The sequence below is a fragment of the Heterodontus francisci genome, unplaced genomic scaffold (genome assembly GCF_036365525.1).
Source record: "Heterodontus francisci isolate sHetFra1 unplaced genomic scaffold, sHetFra1.hap1 HAP1_SCAFFOLD_121, whole genome shotgun sequence".
Taxonomy (NCBI): domain Eukaryota; kingdom Metazoa; phylum Chordata; class Chondrichthyes; order Heterodontiformes; family Heterodontidae; genus Heterodontus; species Heterodontus francisci.
Window position 1 is genome coordinate 2453364 of NW_027140425.1, and position 19178 is coordinate 2472541.

Consider the following 19178-nt stretch of genomic DNA (forward strand, 5'->3'; position numbering starts at 1 on the left):
GATAGACATATGGATGAAAATGGAATAGTGTAGGTCAGATGGTCGGCGCAACATCGAGGGCCGAAGGGCCTGTACTGCGCTGTAATGTTCCAGTTCTAATTCTAATTCTAATTCTAAAGACGGTCAACCGTTCGCTGCATTGAAACGGGGCGTACATGCTGATCAACCAGAGCGAAGCATTGTTGTACATTACATCTGCGATGAGGAGGCGACTGCCCACCACCTCCTTAACTTCGGAGATGGTGAAGTTACCTCCCCGCAGCAGAAGACCCAGGCCGGAGGAATGGCAATCATTACCCCCTGACCAGATTGATGGCCCGTGGGACCACCATTGCGACCACTGCCTGTCGGTGCTGAGATGTGGAATTCCACACTCTTGCAGAAACAGGGGGTCGGCTTTGACCTTGGCGAGGTAATCCATCGCATAGTAGATTTAATGCTACGCACATTAATTGAAGCAATCCTGATACCCATTTTTTTAATGTTAGTTGTTGCTTCCCATACCATGTGTCCTTGCTAGTCCCAGTCCTTCAGGATGTTCCTGTATACCCATAGTGTACGCAAGCTGTTTCACACTCGTTGGGCTCAGAAACCCCTCCTGGTTTTTCATGCAGGGTTTCTTCCACTGAGGTGACATCGGTGGGGGGGGCGGGGGTCTTGTTGGCAGCAGGGATTGGGCTGTTCTCTGCTGTTCCCCTCTGTTCCTCCTCGAAAACATCACTGCTGCCGGCTTCCCAGAGCTGAAGTGCGCCAGATGTGTCTTTGCTCTCAGTGTCCCAGAGCTGGGATGTGTTGGCCATGTCGCTAGGTGTGGCGCTTTGGGTTTGGGGCTTGACAGGCCCATCACAGCTTCCAGTGCCCGGGGGCTGGGGGGCTTTATCTTCCAGCTCCTTTTGAGTTCTGCCGCTTCTTTTGAAGGTGCTGTCGCTCCGGCACTTCCTCATCCAGTGAAGAGGAGCTGCTGTAGTCTGTCTCAGACGGTAGCCTCCTCTTGCCACTGGTTTGGGTGGTGGCCTGTTCCGCTTTTGGAGGTCTTTTCTTTGTGGTTTTCCTTTGGACAAACTGCCACTGACCTGTTTGTCCATCTGCTGCCTCCTCCTCCATTGATTCTGTCTGTGGAGGAGGGGTTTCCGGGTGCAGGGTAGGTGCCGGGTTGCTGGTTTCAGTTGCCTTCCCTTTCTTCTCCTTCTCAGGTACAAGTTCCTCACTGCAGAGAAGGTTGCTTGTCTCCTTTCCAACACCGGACGCCTTCGTCGAACCTTCTCCCGGCCTTTCCTTGGACCTTGCCGCCTGAGCATAACTGAGGCAGCGTTTGGGGCAGGTTTTGTAGAGATGGCCTGCCGCACCGCACAGGTTGCAACACTTACTCTGCTTACAGTCCTTGGTCTGATGGCCTTCCTTCTTGCAGTTCTTGCAGACAACCGTGCTGCAGTTAGCTGCCACGTGACCAGATTTGCCACAGGTGCTACAAACTTTGGGCTGCCCAGCGTAGACCAAGAAGCCTCGACTTCCCCTGATAGCGAAGCTGGAGGGAGGGTGGATGATGGCTCCATTGGCATCGACCTTCAAGGTCACCTTGACTTGCCGCTTATTTATACAGATCCCAAAGGGGTCTTTGACATCAGTGCTGGCCACCTCGACGTACCTGGCGAGAAAGGTGAGTACATCCACCACCGGAACATGGGGGTTGTAGAGGTGAATTGTCACCACCCGGTCACGTTGTGACGGAAGCGTGAAGAGCCGCTCCACTGTGAGGATCGACAGCGGCGCCCGGTCCCCTTTCTCCTTGAACGCCTTCAGGAACTTGATGCATCCCGCCACATTCTTGAATGTCATGTCGATATACCCACTGCTGGGGAAATCCTGCAGGCAGAAGATGTCCATAGCTTGAAATCCACAGCAATCGATGAGGATTTTCTTGATGAAGAAGGTGCGATCGACCAGTGCATCTCCTTCCTTGTCCTTCACCACCACCCGAATGGTGTTCCGCACTCCCTGGCCTGAAGCTCAAAGATTGGTTATAGCCATTTTACTCAAAGCCTACCCAGGATCAAAAGCCACTGATCATGGTTTCTCCTCTGCCAAGTAAGTACTGAGAAGAACAGATACTACACTTGATCTTAGCCAAAAGGCTGAGAAGCTCCACCACTGGCGGTCCTGCCTTCAGTTGCCTGGACCCCAAGCTACTGGACATAGATTTTCCAGGAATTCGCTTCTTTACTGCACTGAAATTGGAGGCTTTTTCGATTTAATATATTCTGTCAGGTCGACAATTTAAGCCAATGCTTGGCTGCATTTTCTAATTCAAGGCTCTGCGATTGGTTAAGACATGTGAATAAGAAGAGGGTGACCAATCAGAAGTGGGTTCGGGTAAGCGTGGGCTCAAACTGTGTGAATTCCAGGTCCCTGAATGACTGAGCTGAAACTCTGTCCAAAGTCATAGCCAGTCGAGTCAAGTCTGCTCTGGAGTTGGTGATTCACCCTGATCAGACCTGTACTGTACCCGGCAGGAAGATCTCTGATAGTCTCGTGCTACTCAGGGATACGATCGCCTATGTACGGGACAGGAGGGTGGACACCTGCCTCATCAGCCTGGACCAGGAGAAGGCTTTTGACAGGATATCGCACACCTACATGATGGACGTTCTTTCCAAAATGGGGTTTAGGGAGGGAATCTGCAATTGGATCAAACTGCTCTACACGAACATCAGTAGCGCAGTCTCAATCAATGGGTGGGAATCGGAAAGTTTCCTGATCCAATCTGGAGTCAGACAGGGCTGTCATCTCTCCCCTGTCTTGTTTGTTTGCTGTGTTGAACCCTTTGCTGAGTCTATTAGGAAGGATGCGAGCATGAGAGGGGGTGACAATCCCAGGCAGCAGAGGCACTCAAGTGTGGTGGTCACCCGAGCCATTTTCCGCTTCATCTGGGGATCTAAAATGGACTGGGTCCAGAGGGAAACGATGTTCAAATCTCTGGTCAAGGGCGGGAAAAATGTACCCAACGTGGCCCTCATCCTGATGACCACCTTCGTGTGCGGCTGCATCAAGCTGCGTGTAGACCTCCAGTATGCAAACTGCAAGTGTCACTACGTGCTGAGGTTCTATCTGTCCCCAGTGTTGCGAGGGATGGGCCTGGTCACATTGCTGCGGAACGCTCCATGTAGTTGGACCGTGCTGTACCACCTATCCTTCGTGGAGCAGTTTCTGCGGGAAAACACCTTTGACCACTGATCTATCAGGCAGTGGTCTGCACGGAATGTTCTCAAGGCCCTACGGGAAAAGGAGATGGGGTATCCTGTCGGATGGTTCCCCGAGCAGACCACCAAAGTCATTTGGCAGAATGCCTCATCACCAGAACTTTCAAACAAGCACCAAGATGTAGTTTGGCTGGTGGTGAGAAGAGCCTTCCCCGTCAGATACTTCCTGCATGCCCGAAGACTCGCCCCCTCCGCGCAATGCCCCCACGGTGGCTGTGGTGGGGAAGAGACGGTTGCCCACCTCCTCCTGGAATATGTCTTTGCAAAGCAGGTGTGGAAAGAGATGCGTTGGTTTATGTCGAGGTTTATCCCAAGCAGCTCTGTAACACAGGAGTCTGTGCTCGACGGGCTGTTCCCAGGGACACACACCGAGACAGACATCAACTGCTGTTGGAGGACTATCAATTCGGTGAAAGACGCCCTTTGGTCTGCCCGAAACTTGCTGTCTTCCAGCGCAAGGAGTTGTCCACCACCGAATGTTGCAGACTGGCACATTCCAAGGACCAGGACTACGTGCTGAGGGATGCACTAAAGCTTGGGGTAGCCGCAGCAAAGGCTCAATGAGGAAAGACCACTGTGTAAGGTCCCCCCACCAGGCTGAACTGCGGGGCTGGATCCATGGGAAACACCTCGAACTGTATCGGGAAAATTTTCATTTGCTGTAAATGTAAAACTGTAATTGGCATGACAAATGTGAAATGGAAGGGTTGTGAAGCAACTCATGATTGTGTTGAATGAAACTGATCTCCCTTGCAATGTTTGTATTTTTTGGTGCTGTTTGAAACTGTTTGGCAATGTAATTTTTACAGATTTTTATGAATAAAGTATATTTTGGAAATTGGTCAGTTTCACAAACCCTGTCAGTTTCAGTGCAGGAAACACCGTCTCGGGGGAAATAACATCACAAGTGGGTCTGGTTCCAGTGACCGATTTAACGGCTGCTGCAAAACTCCCGGATTCCCTCATTGCAGCGAAATCATTTTGAAATTCTTTGAAAACAATGAGTGATTCTGGAGGAGTGATGTGGCTTTTCACTGAGGGCATGTGTCGACTGGGGAAATAACTAAGTGTAGAGCCTCGGGCACTGTTTACACAGCCCGTTTAGAAAATCAAATCCACTGCACATCCTTGCTGCAAATGAAATGTCAAACTCGGGGATTCCAGTTTTATACCCGAACACAGCACAGATTTATTCCAGTCAGTTCTGAACAGCCTATCCCATCTCCCGTTTCCAGGTCACTGCTCTCTCTGTGAGGCGGTGGGTGGCTCTTGGAAGAGCCTTTGTTGTGTGTTTGTGGGAAAGGGGCTGGTTTCTCAGCCGCCGAATCCGCAGAGAGTGCGGCCCTGCCGTTTCAGAGCGTACACCACATCCATGGCAGTGACCGTCTTGCGCTTGGCGTGCTCAGTGTAGGTGACCGCATCCCTGATCACATTCTCCAGGAAACCTTTCAACACCCCGCGAGTCTCCTCATAGATCAAACCCGAGATCCGCTTGACCCTGCCACGGCGAGCCAGGCGGAGGATTGCTGGTTTGGTGATGCCCTGGATATTATCACGAAGCACTGTGCGGTGCCGCTTTGCTCTGCCTTTGCCAGGTCCATTGCATCCTTCACCTCTGCCAGACACTTTTTCCCAAAAGTATACTCCATTCATAATAATCTGTTTAAAAAAAGCTTTACAAAACAGTCCAAAACAGCACCAAGTTGACATTCCAAAAGCGCAAAGGAAATCAGTTTCCTTCGAGACAGGAGTGAGTTGCCTCACAACCCTTCCATTCCATTTTACATGCCATGTACATTTTACAGCAGACCCATGTTGGTGTAGACAGCCAGAGGGGTTTCCCATGGGTCCAGCCCTTTAGTTCACTCTGGTGGGAAGACCTAACACAGTGTTCTTTCCCCATTGAGCCTTTGCAGCGGCCATGATCCACAACATGACTGATTACTGCTCCAACTCCATATTTTGAAGCTAGCTTCAGTTCACCATTTGTGTGGTAATGAATGTGTAGTGTGTCACTGATCGAGCTTCTCTTACATGCATCATTAGCATCTTGTGTTTTAGACCATTTCCATTTCACATCTTTCTTCAACAACTTATGTAGTGGAGCTAACACCATTGCATGCTCAGGCAGAAATTGTGAGTAGTATTGGACCATGCCGAGAAAAGATCTAAGCTCAGACACATCTTTTTGTCTTTGGGGCTTTGACCATAGCCTCTATCTTCTCTTTCACTGGCTGGAGTTCTTTTCATTGATTTTCAGGCCAAGGTACACCACATGAAAAAACATGCTTCCAGTCTAACTTCAGCTTTCAAAGCCAGTCTTTCCCCATTATTATTGTTTTGTTGACATATCTCACTACCTTGTAGGGGAGAGGCTGGCATAGCAGTAATGTCACTGAACTGATAATCTCACGACTCAGACTAATGCCCTGGGGATATGGGTTTAAATCCCACCATGGCAGCTGGTGGAATTCAGATTCAATTCATTAATGAATAATATAAAATCTGAGTAGTGGTGCCATGCAACTATAATTGATTTTCATTAAAACCCATCTGGTTCACTCATACCCTTTACAGAAGGCAATCTGCTGTGCTTACCTGGTCTGGCCTGTATGTGATGCTGGCCCACAACAATGTGGTTTACTCTCACCTGTCCTCTGAAATGACCTAGCAAGCAATTCAGTTGTCAAGGGCAATTAGGAATGGGCAATAAATGCTGGCCTTGCCAGTGATGCCTGCCTCCCATGAAATAATGAATAAAAAACAGGTATCTTGAGGGGCCTGCCCTTATGTTGCACATTACACTCCATTTGCCAACACATTACTAACACCTCACCAGAGTAGGTTTTCAATTGAGCTGTGCTCTCAGTTAGAGGTACATCACTGACTTTGCTCCCATACATTTCTCTATTCATGATGGAGCAATCCATGGTCGTAGCAATTTGCTGTTTATTTACCAACAACATTGTACAAAAGTCTCCATCATTTGAGTGATTGCTAGTGGCATAAATGCTGTACAGCCCTTGCTCCTCTTTGGTTAGGCACTCTGGATTCACTTCAAGATTGTGAACTCCACCCTTATAACATCACTGTTTTCCATTACCACTGGAATTAGTTCCCTTTCCTTCTTTGGCCTCTGCTTGACAATTAAAACATTTTGCATTTCTGTACTGACATGATTGTGCTGTGTGGTTGCCCTTATGGTGATAACAACACTAAACTGCTATCATTGGCACTCTTCTGGCTATGTCTGTCCACTTCAGACTTGGCTGAAGCACTTTAACAGTGGACAGAAGCCTGTACTAGTTACCAGCATGGGATAAAATTCCCTAACATTCTTTGATGCCATCTCCATGGAAACAGCAATCTTACACACGATCTCAAATGTAAGATTTTGTGTGTTTAGTAACTTCGATTGGATTCTTTTGTTCACAAATCCACACACAAATATGTCTCAAAATGCATGGTCTAAGAATGTGCCAAAGTTGCAACGTAATAAAAATTCTTCAGTGCCACAATATACTCACCAACTGCTTCACTACTTTTCTGATTTCTGGTTCCAAATGTATAGCATTCTGCTATCTCTAGTGGCTTAGGGTTGAAATGTTCCTCCAACTTGGTGATTTTGTTTTGACTGGCACATATTTTGCTTTGTTCAGAGCAGGAAGCTTTGTCAGCATGCCAGACACTTCCAGGCCAATTTCCAGAAGCAAAATTGTTTTCTTTTGCTCAGGAATTGCCTTATTCTGAGTCTTGACCGCCTCACCTACCAGTCCCAAAATATTCTTAACTCTAAGAACATGCCCATTCTTTCAATATAGGAACGGAATGTTGCTCAAACCCTCTCATTCGTTGCCAGCTTTCAGCTGTATCCCATGGGTACAGCCAAATTTCCTCAATGAGCACTAAGACCCTGCGGTATCCTATTCAACTCAGGAGACAGTCTGAGGCTCAGGCTGCCCACAACCCAGCTAAATTCTCCACGATCCGAGCAACTAAGTCACCAGGCTGATCTTGTTTACTGCAGTCCCTGCTGCTGTTTTCTGCCTATATTTACAGACTTTATCTTCCCCTAGTTGCCATTTTCTCTAATATTTTCAGGTGGGTCCAGCAGAGGAAATGGACACCAAATATGGCCAGTTCAAATAAGTGTTTATTCACGCCATTACATCATCACGTCATTACATTATTAGCATAATATACAAATACACTACATATGTGAATCACGTCCTGATCACTTTTACTAGATATGTGTCTGAATAAGTGGAAACCCCTCACAATAAACACTGTCACCTTTCAGTTTTTTGTGGAGAAATTTCACGGCGTGACTTATGTGATTCCCTCATTTAATGTGTTTGTACAAATTTCAGAAAAATAGGAGATGCAAATAACTTACGAGAAATCGTCTAAACATACCTTCATGTCTGGCACTCACTCGGAAAGAACTGCAAACTCACAGACTCAGAAAGAACCCGGAGATGGAAATCAATGTTCAGCACAGCTAGAAAGATCTGCACTAATCTGTAGCTCAAAAAACTCAAACACTGTATTTTGACCCTTTGACTTAGTTGGTCGAAGCACCTCTTTAATGAACAGATCAATCCTGGATTCAAATCCCCTTTAAGCCTGACTGTAACTTGGTTTTCCAACTACTTTATTGAGCAGCACAATAAGACAGGACAGTAACAAAAGCAAAATACTGCAGATGCTGGAAATCTGAAATGAAAACAGAAAGTGCTGGAAATACTCAGCGGGTCTGGTGGCATCTGTGGACAGAGAAGCAGAGTTAACCTTTCAGGTCTGTGACATTTTATCAGAACTGCTGAAATGTTAACTCTGCTCCTCTCTGCACAGATGCTACCAGACCTGCTGAATATTTCCAGCACTTTCTGTTTTTATTTAAAACAGGACTCTGTCTGTCTTTGCTGAGCGAAGGATTTCGGAATGGATGTTTGACGATTGTCCCTTCTTGCACAGAAATTCACTGCAAATACTATAAAGGTACCTCAGTCAACCACACCTCCTTTGAGAGAAATTTGTTCATCATTGCATTTGATCTGGAAACCACTCTTGACATTAATCTCACTGAATCAGAGTGTGACGGATTGTATCTGTCAGTGTGTTCATGTCACTATGTGCTGCTTTCTACTGAGTCTGGGACACGATGCAAGGTGGAGGATTTGTCCGAGTTTTGGATTATATTGTCAGTTGAGAATGATAAAAACTGAAAGGAAGCAAATAAGAAATCCTTGTCCCCAGATTTGAGAATCTGTAGATCTGCTTTGGGAAAGTGAATCAGAGCAGAATGAAGGGTGAACTGTCTGATTGCCCAGAAGTGGTGAAAACACAGCTCAGTCAGCACGTTCTAATAAATAGGAGATACTGGAACGGCTGGCTGTACTTCATGTTGATAAGTCATTAGGACTGGATGAGATGGAACCAAGACTGCTGAGAGCTGTAAGGGTGGAAATTGCCAGAATCTTCTGATTTTTATTTTTTGGATTGACAGCTGCCAGCCATTTGTTTGTCGCAGGACACAATAACGGACCAAAGTGAATCTGCACCGAGCAAATATTAACGTCCCACATCTGCAGGTTTCTTCCAAAACATCGGGAATTTCAGCCTCAATCCTCGGACCTTTGATGTTCTGTTCCACTGATATTTTGTCCCCTGATTAAAATTGATCCTGGAAAGTCTGTCCTCTGAGCGGCCTGGCACTCCGAGTTCCTCTGCAGACATCCGGTTGCTGTTGGTCGACCAAAAGAGTCCTAAAACCCGAGAAGAAACCTCTCCCAGTGCCCTCCTAGTGTGTCTCCATTGGACCATGCAGCCACTACCTGCATAATGGATAGCAATGGTGAGGAGTATGAGTTATTTCAGTGCCTGCGTTTTGTGGAAATAGAGGATTAAAGATTAAAAATAATTAAAATCACTGAATAGATCCTCTGTGAGCAGGACTCAAACCAAACTCGGATAAGTCCAGTGGATTTCAATGTTGAAATCTTTAACCACTGGACCATGGCAGCTGAAATCACACCCCTTTTATACAGACCGAGAATCATCCTACACTGATCCACTTCTGTTCATTTTTGTGTCCTGGGACAAAAAAGTTCTGTGTAGCTGTCAATCAAAAAATGTTTGGAAGGAACTTCATTTATTCAAATACCAGCAGCCGCCAGTTGTCAATCAACTCAATCCCTTCAGCAATAGAGAGGGAGAAAGAGAGTGAGAGACTGTTAGAGAACTTCCTGCATTCAGTCCTGACCCTGTCACACTCAGCAGCTTCTCACCCAGACCCCACTCTCATCAACACTGAGCATTGTTACTGAGACCCTTCAAATACTGTTTATAAAATGAATAAAGGTTCAAAGTTTATGACAGCTGGATTGAATGGAACCAAGTTTAATAAACTTTTCACTCTGACTTGATAACCACATTAGACAGTCCTTCAATTGGTAGCAAAGTTATCAGCTGTAAGAATGTTTTTACTGAGTTGAATAATTTCTGTGTGAGGAATGTTCCAGCATCATAAATGAATCCATTTGCAAATTGTTGATGGAAAGTGAGTGGTTTTATTGAAGAGGGTTTAAAGGAGGATGAGAGAATCGTGTGTGACAATGAAGTGGAATCAATGCAAGTAAAAACTGGAATGAAGGGGGTGGGGATCTCCTGGTCACATGGACTGATTGCAGAATTTTATAAAGATTTCTTTCATGGAGATTTTAACTCCATTTTATTTTTGTTATTTTTTTTCATGGGATGTAAGCATCGCTGGCAAGACCATCATTTATTGCCCATCCCTAGTTGCCCTGGTTTTGGTGAGCTGCCTACTTGAACCACTGCAGTCCATATGCTATAGGTACACACACAGTGCTATTAGGGAGGGAGTTCCAGGATTTTGATATGCCCTAGGGAAGGGACGGCAAAATAGTTCCAAGTCAGGATGTGGATTGGAGGGGATGTTGCTGATTGTAGTATTCCCATGTGTCTGCTGCTCTTGTCCTTCTAAGGAATCAGGGGGATATCTCTCCGCTGGTTAGAGTCATACCTAGCAAAAAGGAAGATGGTTGTGGTTGTTGGAGGTCAATTATCTGAGCTCCAGGAGATCACTGCAGGAGTTCCTCAGGGTAGTGTCCTAGGCCCAACCATCTTCAGCTGCTTCATCAATAATCTTCTTCAATCATAAGGTCAGAAGTGGGGATTTTCGCTGATAATTGCACAGTGTTCAGCACCATTCGTGACTCCTCAGATACTGAAGCAGTCTGTGTAGAAATGCAACAAGTGCTCGACAGTATCCAGGACTTATCCAATGACCACCTTCAACAAGAGAGAATCTAAGCATCTCCCTTGACATTCAATGGCATTACCATTGCCGAATCCCCCACTATCAACATCCTAGGGGCTACCATTGACCAGAAATTGAACTGGAGTAGCCACAAAATACTGTGGCTACAAGAGCAGGTCACAGGCTAGTAATCCTGCAATGAGTAAGTCTCCTCCTGACTCCCCAAAGCCTGTCCACCATCTACAAGGCACAAGTCAGGAACGTGATGAAACACTCTCCACTTGTCTGGATGGATGCAGCTCCAAGAACACGCAAGAAGCTTGATACCATGCAGGACAAAGCAGCCCACTTGATTGGCACCCCATCCACAAACATTCACTCCCTCCACCAGCGCGCACAGTGGCAGCAGTGTGCACCATCTACAAGATGCACTGCAGCAACACACCGAGGCTCCTTAGACAGCACTTTCCAAACCCACAACCTATACCAATTAGAAGTACAAGGGCAGCAAATGCATGGGAACACCACCACCAGCAAGTTCCCCTCCAAGTCACACACTATCCTGATGTGGAACTATATTGTCGTTCCTTCACTGTCACTGGGTCAAAGCCCTGGAACTCCCTTCCTAACGGCACTGTGAGTGTACCTACCTCACATGGACTGCAGCGGTTCAAGAAGGCAACTCACCACCACCTTCTCCAGGGCAATTAGGGATGGGCAATAAATGCTGGCCTAGCCAGCAACACCCACATCCCATGAATGGTTTTTTAAAAATGGTGGTCGAGTTCACGTGTTTGGAAGGTGCTGTCTAGGATTGTAAACACTGCTGCCACTGTGCACCAGTGGTGGAAGGAGTGAATATTTAAGGTGGTGGACGGGGTGTTGATCAAGTGAGCTACTTTGTCCTGGATGGGGTCGAGCTTCCAGAGTGAAGTTAGAGCTGAACTCAGCTAGGCAAGTGGAGAGTATTCCATTACACACCTCACTTGTGCCATGTAGATGGTGGACAGAGTTTGGTGAATCAGGAGCTGTGTTACTCAGATAATAACATAAAAGGTGTTGCCATGGTTACCCACATGGGTCCTAGTTATGCCTGTCTTTTTGTGGTGTATGTCAAACATTCCTTTTTCCAGTCCTACTCAGGGCCCCACCCCCCAGCTCTTTTTCCGGTAGAATGATGACTGTGTCAGTGTCATTTCCTGCTCCCGCCCCGAACTGGAAAACTTCATCAACTTTGTTTCCAATTTCCACCCTTCCCTCACCTTCACATGATCTATCTCCGACACTTCCCTTCCCTTTGTGACTTCTCTGTCTCCATCTCTGAATTTAAGGCTGTCCGCTAATATTCTTTCTAAGCCCACCGACTCCCACAGTTACCTTGACTACACTTCCTCACACCCTGCTTCCTGTAAGGACTCCATTCCATTCTCCCAGTTTCTCCATCTCTGACACATCATTTCTGATGATGCAACCTTCGACAACAGCAGTTCTGATATGTCTTACTTTTTCCTCAACCGAGGATTCCCCCACACTGTGGTTGACAGGGCTCTCAACCATGTCTGACACATTTCCTGCACTTCGGCCCTCATCCCTTCTCCTCCCTCCCAGAACTGCAATGAAGTTCCACCCGACCTGCCTGCACATCCAAAGGATCATCCTCCACTATTTCTGCCACCTCCAGCATGATGCCATTATCAAACACATCTTCCCCTCCACTGCCCTGTCAGCATTCCCCTTCCCATGGCCTATTCCCATATAATCGCAGGAGGCATAGATCCTGCCCTTTTACCTCCTCTCTCCTCACCATCCAAGGCCCCAAGCACTCCTTCCAGGTGAAGCAGCGATTTACTTGTACTTCTTTCAATTTAGTCTTCTGTATTCGCTGCTCACAATGCGGCACCTCTACATTGGGGAGACCAAACGTAGATTGGGTGACTGCTTTGCGGAACATCTCTGGACAATCTGTAAGCATGAACCCAAGCTTCAGGTTGCTTGCCACTTCACTTCACCACACTGTTCTCATACCCACATTTCTGTCCTCGGCCTGCTGCAGTGTTCCAGTGAAGCAAGCTCCAGGAACAGAACCTCATTTTCTGATTAGACACTCAACAGCCTTCCGGACTGAACATTAAGTAAAATAATTTCAGAGCATGGCTGGATCTTTTTTATTATTTTATTTTATTTTGATTGATAATTTTTTGTTACTATGTTCCTGCCTGAATCTTGGTTTTTCAAGTTTGTGCTTTTGGAGAGAGCTGTTCATTATTCTGTCATTAACACTGTCTGTACACTAATGTTTTGCCCTTCACTGCACCATTCGCACTCTCCCTTTGTCTTTGCTGCATGACCTGCTTGTCAGTTAATCTCTCCTGCCCTAACACTTTTTGTTGAATTCCAAGATATATTTTATTCATAAAAATCTGTAAAAAATACATTACAAAAATACAAACAATGCAAAGCAGATCAGTTTCCTTCAATACTGGAGTGAATTGCCTCACCATCCTTCCATTTCATTTTACATTTTATAGCAAACAAAAATTTTCCGGATACAGTTCAAGGGGTTTTCCATGGATCCAGCCCCTCCGTTCAGCTTGTTGGGGGGACCTTACACATTGGTCTTTCCCCATTGAGTCTTTGCTGCGGCTGCCCCAAGCTTTAGTGCGTTCCTCAGCACGTAGTCCTGGACCTTGGAATGTGCCAGTCTGCAACATTCGGTGGTGGACAACTCTTTGCGCTGGAAGACCAGCAAGTTTTGTGCAGACCAAAGGGCGTCTTTTACCAAATTGATAGTCTTCCAGCAGCAGCTGATGTTTATCTCGGTGCGCGTCTCTGGGAACAGCCCGGAGAGCACAGACTCTTGTGTTACAGAGCTGCTTGGGATGAATCTCAACAAAATCCACTGCATCTCTTTCCACACATGCTTTGCAAAGACACATTCCAGGAGGAGGTGGGCAACCGTCTCCTGCCTGAACACACACCTTCCCTTTTGTTCTCTTCCCCACCTCCACCTACCCTCCCCACCCCTCCGCCATGCCCACTTCACTTACTTAAAACTTATTACATTGAGTGTGGAACAAATTCCATCAATCTTTTGTACTGTATGAGATTAAGTTTGTCACACATTCTGGTACATTATATGACAGCAAATGTAATTCTAAATCTATCTCTGTTGTACTGTATCTGAGTGTGAGATTATTTGAGTGTCAGTCTATGGAACTAAATGTGATTGTGTGATTCATTCTGTCTGTCAATCATGAGTATTGTATGTGAATGTGTGGCAGCTTCTGTATCTATCTGCTACTGTGGGTGAATGTGGATATAATTCTGTATCTGTCAGTGTCTGGAACTAAATGTGAGTGTGAGATTCATTCTGTATGCACCAGTCTTACAGTCAGAATGTGATTGTTTGATTCATTCTCTATGTGTCAGTCTAAGGTATTATGTTTGTGTGTGGTTTTAATTAAGTGTCTGTCACTTTATGTGAGCTTGGGTCTCATTGTATATTTGTCAGTCTCTGGTTCTTTCTGTGAGAGTGAGATTAATTCTCTATCTGCTGGTCTCTGAAATTAATTGATTTTGTGACTCACTCTGTGTCTGTCAGTCTCTGCTAGTGTATGTGAGTGATATCTGTTATGCATATATTATTTTCTGGTACTGGAAGTGAATGTTGGATTTATTCTTTAGCTGTTAGTCTCTGGTACAACGTATGAGTGTGGGTCCCATTGAGTATTAGTCAATTTCTGGTACAGTCTGCATGTGCACATCCAGAGCTCATTCTGCATTTGGCAGTCTCTGGTTCTTAATGTGTGTTACAATTCATTTTTTATGTGTCTGTTTCTGGGACAGTCAGTTAAAGTGGAATTAATTTTGTATCTCTCAGCTACTGGTATTGTCTACAAGTGTGGTACATTCTGTATCTATGAGACTCTGGTGCAGGATTCCTCTGTACCGGTACTTAATATGTATCTCAGGGATGGTATTGAGAACTATTTGTTTAACGCCATAATGTATCACAATTTGCCTCATTTTAACTGTGTGTTTTATTGAGTTGTGGTATGAGAGTTTTAGGAACATAGGAGCAGGACACCCAGCATGCTCTGCCATTCAATAGGATCAGGACTGATCATCCACTTCAATGCCTTTTTTCCCACACTATCCTCATATCCCCTTATGTCATTTGTATTTAGAAATCTGTCAATCTCTGCTTTAAACATACTCAATGACTGAGCTTCCACAGTTCTCTGGGGTAGAGAATTCCTAATGTTTAACAACCCTCTGAGTAAAGAAATTTCTCCTCATCTCTGTTTGTTTTGGACGAGTATTTAGTCTGTAACTCTGAACACATTTGTGAATGATGACATATATTTCAAACTCACAAATGGTGTGCTCAGTATAATTAGAATCATTGAATTGATACTCTATCTTTCATTACAGCTCTGACAGAGATTATTGGATTGGTATGTCATGTGTAGTGCAGTCTGCACTAATTGGCATAATACTGTAACTTTCCTTTTGATACTGTATGAGATGTTTGTACTACATTGTAATCTGTCTCTCAGTCTGCACTCTGGTCTACATTCTTAGGATTCATTCTGTACCTTTCCATCAGCTGCTCTACCTCATATTTAATTTGTAGCTTAGGCTGCACTTGTGTGAGATTGATCCGGTGCCTTTCAATCTGATAGTGGGTGTGATTTTGAACTGAGATCAATGGACCTACCTTTCAGCAGTACTGAGTTGGGCTGAATTGGAAACAACTTCTGCCTCTCCGGCATTGTTTGATTGTCTGCTGGGAGAGTGGAGTGTGGTGGTGCGTGGGGGGAGGGTTGCGTGGGGAGAGGGGAGCGTAATGCAGTATCTTACACATTCAATGTCTCTTGATCATCTCCATTGACAACCCCATCTGGCCAATTGAATCAGGGAGCACTCCCACTGTCTTGTTTAGTCTTTTAGAATGCAAATGTGCAACCATATTTTCAGCCATTGTTGTGGTTTTTTTAAACAAGGTATTTGAAGTCCATAACAGTTCATACGACAAAATTAATATGTCTCATTTTTGACAGGTGTGGTTTTCGGCATAACATGAATGTAATATTTCAATTAATAATCATTATGACCAACCACAAAGGATGATCAGTAATACAAAGAGTGTCAGTGTCTGATTCCACTGCAGCACTCAGCTTCTGCTGATCAGGTTTTCTTTGGTAGTTTTATAACAAGTTAGTGACATCCAGGAACAACCCAATATCTGCACTGCTCCATGAATGGGAATACCTGCTGGAGCAGGGATGTATGCATAAGTCAGGATTTTATTTCCACCTGGCAATATTATGTAAGAACATAATAACTAGGAGCAGGATTAGGCCATTCCACCAATTGAGCCTGCTCCACCATTCAATAAGATCATGGCAGATCTAATCATGGCCTCAACTTCACTATCCTGCCTGCCCCTATAACCCTTCATTCCCTTGTAGATCAAAAGTCAGTCTAACTCAGCCTTAAATATATTCAATGACCAGTCTCCACCATCCTCTTGGGTAGAGAATTCCAAAGAATAGCAGCCCTTTGAGAGAAGATATTCCTCCTCAACTACATCGAAAATGAGACCCCTTATTTTGAAACTGTTCCCCCGAGTTCTTGATTCCCTCATGAGGGGAAACATCATCTCAGTAAATGCCCTGTCAAGCCCCCTCAGAATCTTATGTATTTCAATAAGATTGACTCTCATTCTTCTAAACTCCAATGAGTGTAGCACAACCAGGTCAACCTTTCCACATAACACAACACCTTCATCCCAGAAATCAACCTAGTGGTACTTGCCTGAACGACCTCCAATGCAAATATATCTCTCCATAAATAAGGAGACCAAAACTGCATGCAACACTCAAGGTGTGGTCGAACCAACAACTTGCACATTTCTACCCCATCCCCCTTGGAATAAAGGCCAACATTCCATTTGCCTTCCTAATTACTTGCTGTACTTTCATGCTAACATTTTGTGATTCATATACAAGGACCCCCTGATTCTCTGTACCACAGCATTCTGCAGTCTCTCTCGATTAAAATAATATTCTGCTTTTCTTCACATCATACCAAAGTGGATAACCTCACATTTTCCCACATTATACTTCATTGCCAAATTTTTGTCCACACACTTAACCTGCCTTTATCCCTTTGCAAACTCTTTGTGGCCTCCTCACAACTTTCCCACCTATATTTGTATCACCAGCAAATTTGGTTACAATACACTCGATCCCTTCATCTAAGCCAGTAATTATAGATTGTAAGTGGTTGAGACCCCAACACCGATCCCTGTGGCACACCATTAGTTAGTTTGCCAAACTGAAAAATGACCCATTGAACCCAATTCCCTGTTTCTTGTTAGTTAGCCAATCCTCTATCCATGCTAATATATTACACCTGAACACCATGAGCTCTTATCTTGTGTCTTTTACAAGGCACTTTATCGAACACCTTTTAAACTCCAAATAAACAACATCTACTGATATAAAAACAGGAAATGCTGGAAATACTCAGCAGGTCTGGCAGCATCTGTGGAGAGAGAAGCAGAGTTAACGTTTCGGGTCAGTGACACGTCTTTGGAACTGGCAAATATTAGAAATGTCAAAGGTTATAAGCAAGTAAAGCGGGGGTGGGGCAAGAGATAAGAAAGGAGAAGGTGTAGATAGGACAAGGTCACAGAGAATAACTGACCAGAAGGTCATGGAGCAAAGGCAAACAATATGTTAATGATGTGTTGAAAGCCAAAGCATTATTACAGATAGGGTGTTAACGGACTGAAAATTGAATAGCAGCAAGTACAGACATGAAAAAAAAACAGTGGGTAAGCCAATTGAACAGACTAAGATGAAATAAAATAAACATACAAAAAAATGTAAAAAGAAAAAATAACTAAAAATGAAAGTAAAATGGGGGGCTGTCATGCAATGAAATTATTGAACTCAATGTTCAGTCCGGCAGGCTGTAGTGTGCCTAATTGGTAAATGAGATGCTGTTCCTCGAGCTTTCGTTGATGTTCACCGGAACACTGCAGCAAGCCCATGATAGAGATGTGAGCATGAGAGCAAGGGGGAGTGTTGAAATGGCAAGCGACCGGAAGCTCAGGGTCCTGCTTGCGGACTGAGCGGAGGTGTTTCGCAAAGCGGTCATCCATTCTGCGTTTGGTCTCCCCAATGTAGAGGGGACCACATTGTGAGCAGCAAATACAGTATACTACGTTGAAAGAAGTACAAATAAGTTGCTGCTTAACCTGAAAGGAGTGTTTGGGGTCTGGGATAGTGAGGAGAGAGGAGGTAAATGGGCAGGTATTACACCTCCTGCGATTGCAGAGGAAGGTGCCATGGGAAGGGGACGAGGTGGTGGGGGTAATGGAGGAGTGGACCAGGGTGTGGCGGAGGGAAAGATCCCTTCAGAATGCTGACAGGGGAAGGGAGGGGAAGATGCGTTTGGTAGTGGCATCATGCTGGAGGTGGCGAAAATGGCGGAGGATGATCCTTTGGATATGGAGGCTGATGGGGTGGTAAGTGAGGACAAGGGGAACCCTGTCACGGTTCTGGGAGGAAGGGGAAGGGGTGAGGATAGAGGTGCGGGAAATGGGCCCGACACGGTTGAGGGCCCTGTCAACCACGGTGGGGGGAATCCTCTGTTGAGGAAAAATGAAGACATATCAGAAGTGCTGTCATGGAAGGTAGCATCATCAGAGCAGATCACTACATCTACTTGTTCCCCTTCATATACCCTGCTTGTTACATCCTCAAAAATAATTTTGTCAAATATGATTTCTTTTTCATAAATCCATGTTGACTCTGCATGATTGTACATTAATTTTCTGAATGTTCTGCTACCACTTACTTAATCATGGATTTCAGCATTTTCCCAATGACAGACATTAGGCTAGCAGGCCTATCATTACCTGCTTTTTGAATAGGGGTTTCACATTTGCGGTTTTAATATCCACTGGGACTGTTCCAGAATCTCGGGAATTTAAGATTACAACCAATGCATCCACTGTAGCCATTTCTTTTAAACTCTAGGATGCAGGCCATCAGGTCCAGGGGATCTGTCAGTCTTTAGTCCCATTAGTTTTCCTCATACATGTTTTCTAGCGATAGTGATGTTTTCAAGTTCCTTCTCTTACTCTGCACTCACTCTGTTCCATGAGCAGATTCTCAGTGAGAAGCGGCGCTCAGATCACCGGAGGAAAAAAAGAACAGAATTCAAACTGTCTAAATGAAAAACAGACCAGAATTGACCCAGATACTGTCATTATTAAATTAATTAATCAGCGCCAAACCACTTATCATTAATGCACCAGGAGGGTCTCCGAATTTATGAAATTGAAGGTGGCAGCATTTATTAAATTGTTGATGGACACCCTGTAGTTCAGTTCTTCATTTAACTGGGGGTGGGTTGGTACAGGGGGATGTGTGAGGAGAGAAACAGAGCGCAACCCAGAGAGGGAACGGAAAACACACCTGGACAGATGTGAAACAGGTCAATCCACTGTTACAATAACTCCATCACTGACTCCCTCCTGACAGTAACCAGCCCTTTCACAGAGACTGTCGGTGGCTCTGAAAAGAGCCTTTGGGTTATTGGATGACATTTTGGCCGCT

General features: G+C 45.1%; 1 pseudogene; it reads right to left on the bottom strand.

The window, feature by feature from the left end:
* Positions 1-2009: 2009 nt before the first annotated feature.
* Positions 2010-2144, bottom strand: LOC137359703 (U2 spliceosomal RNA; annotated as a pseudogene).
* Between the last annotated feature and the right edge of the window lie 17034 nt (positions 2145-19178).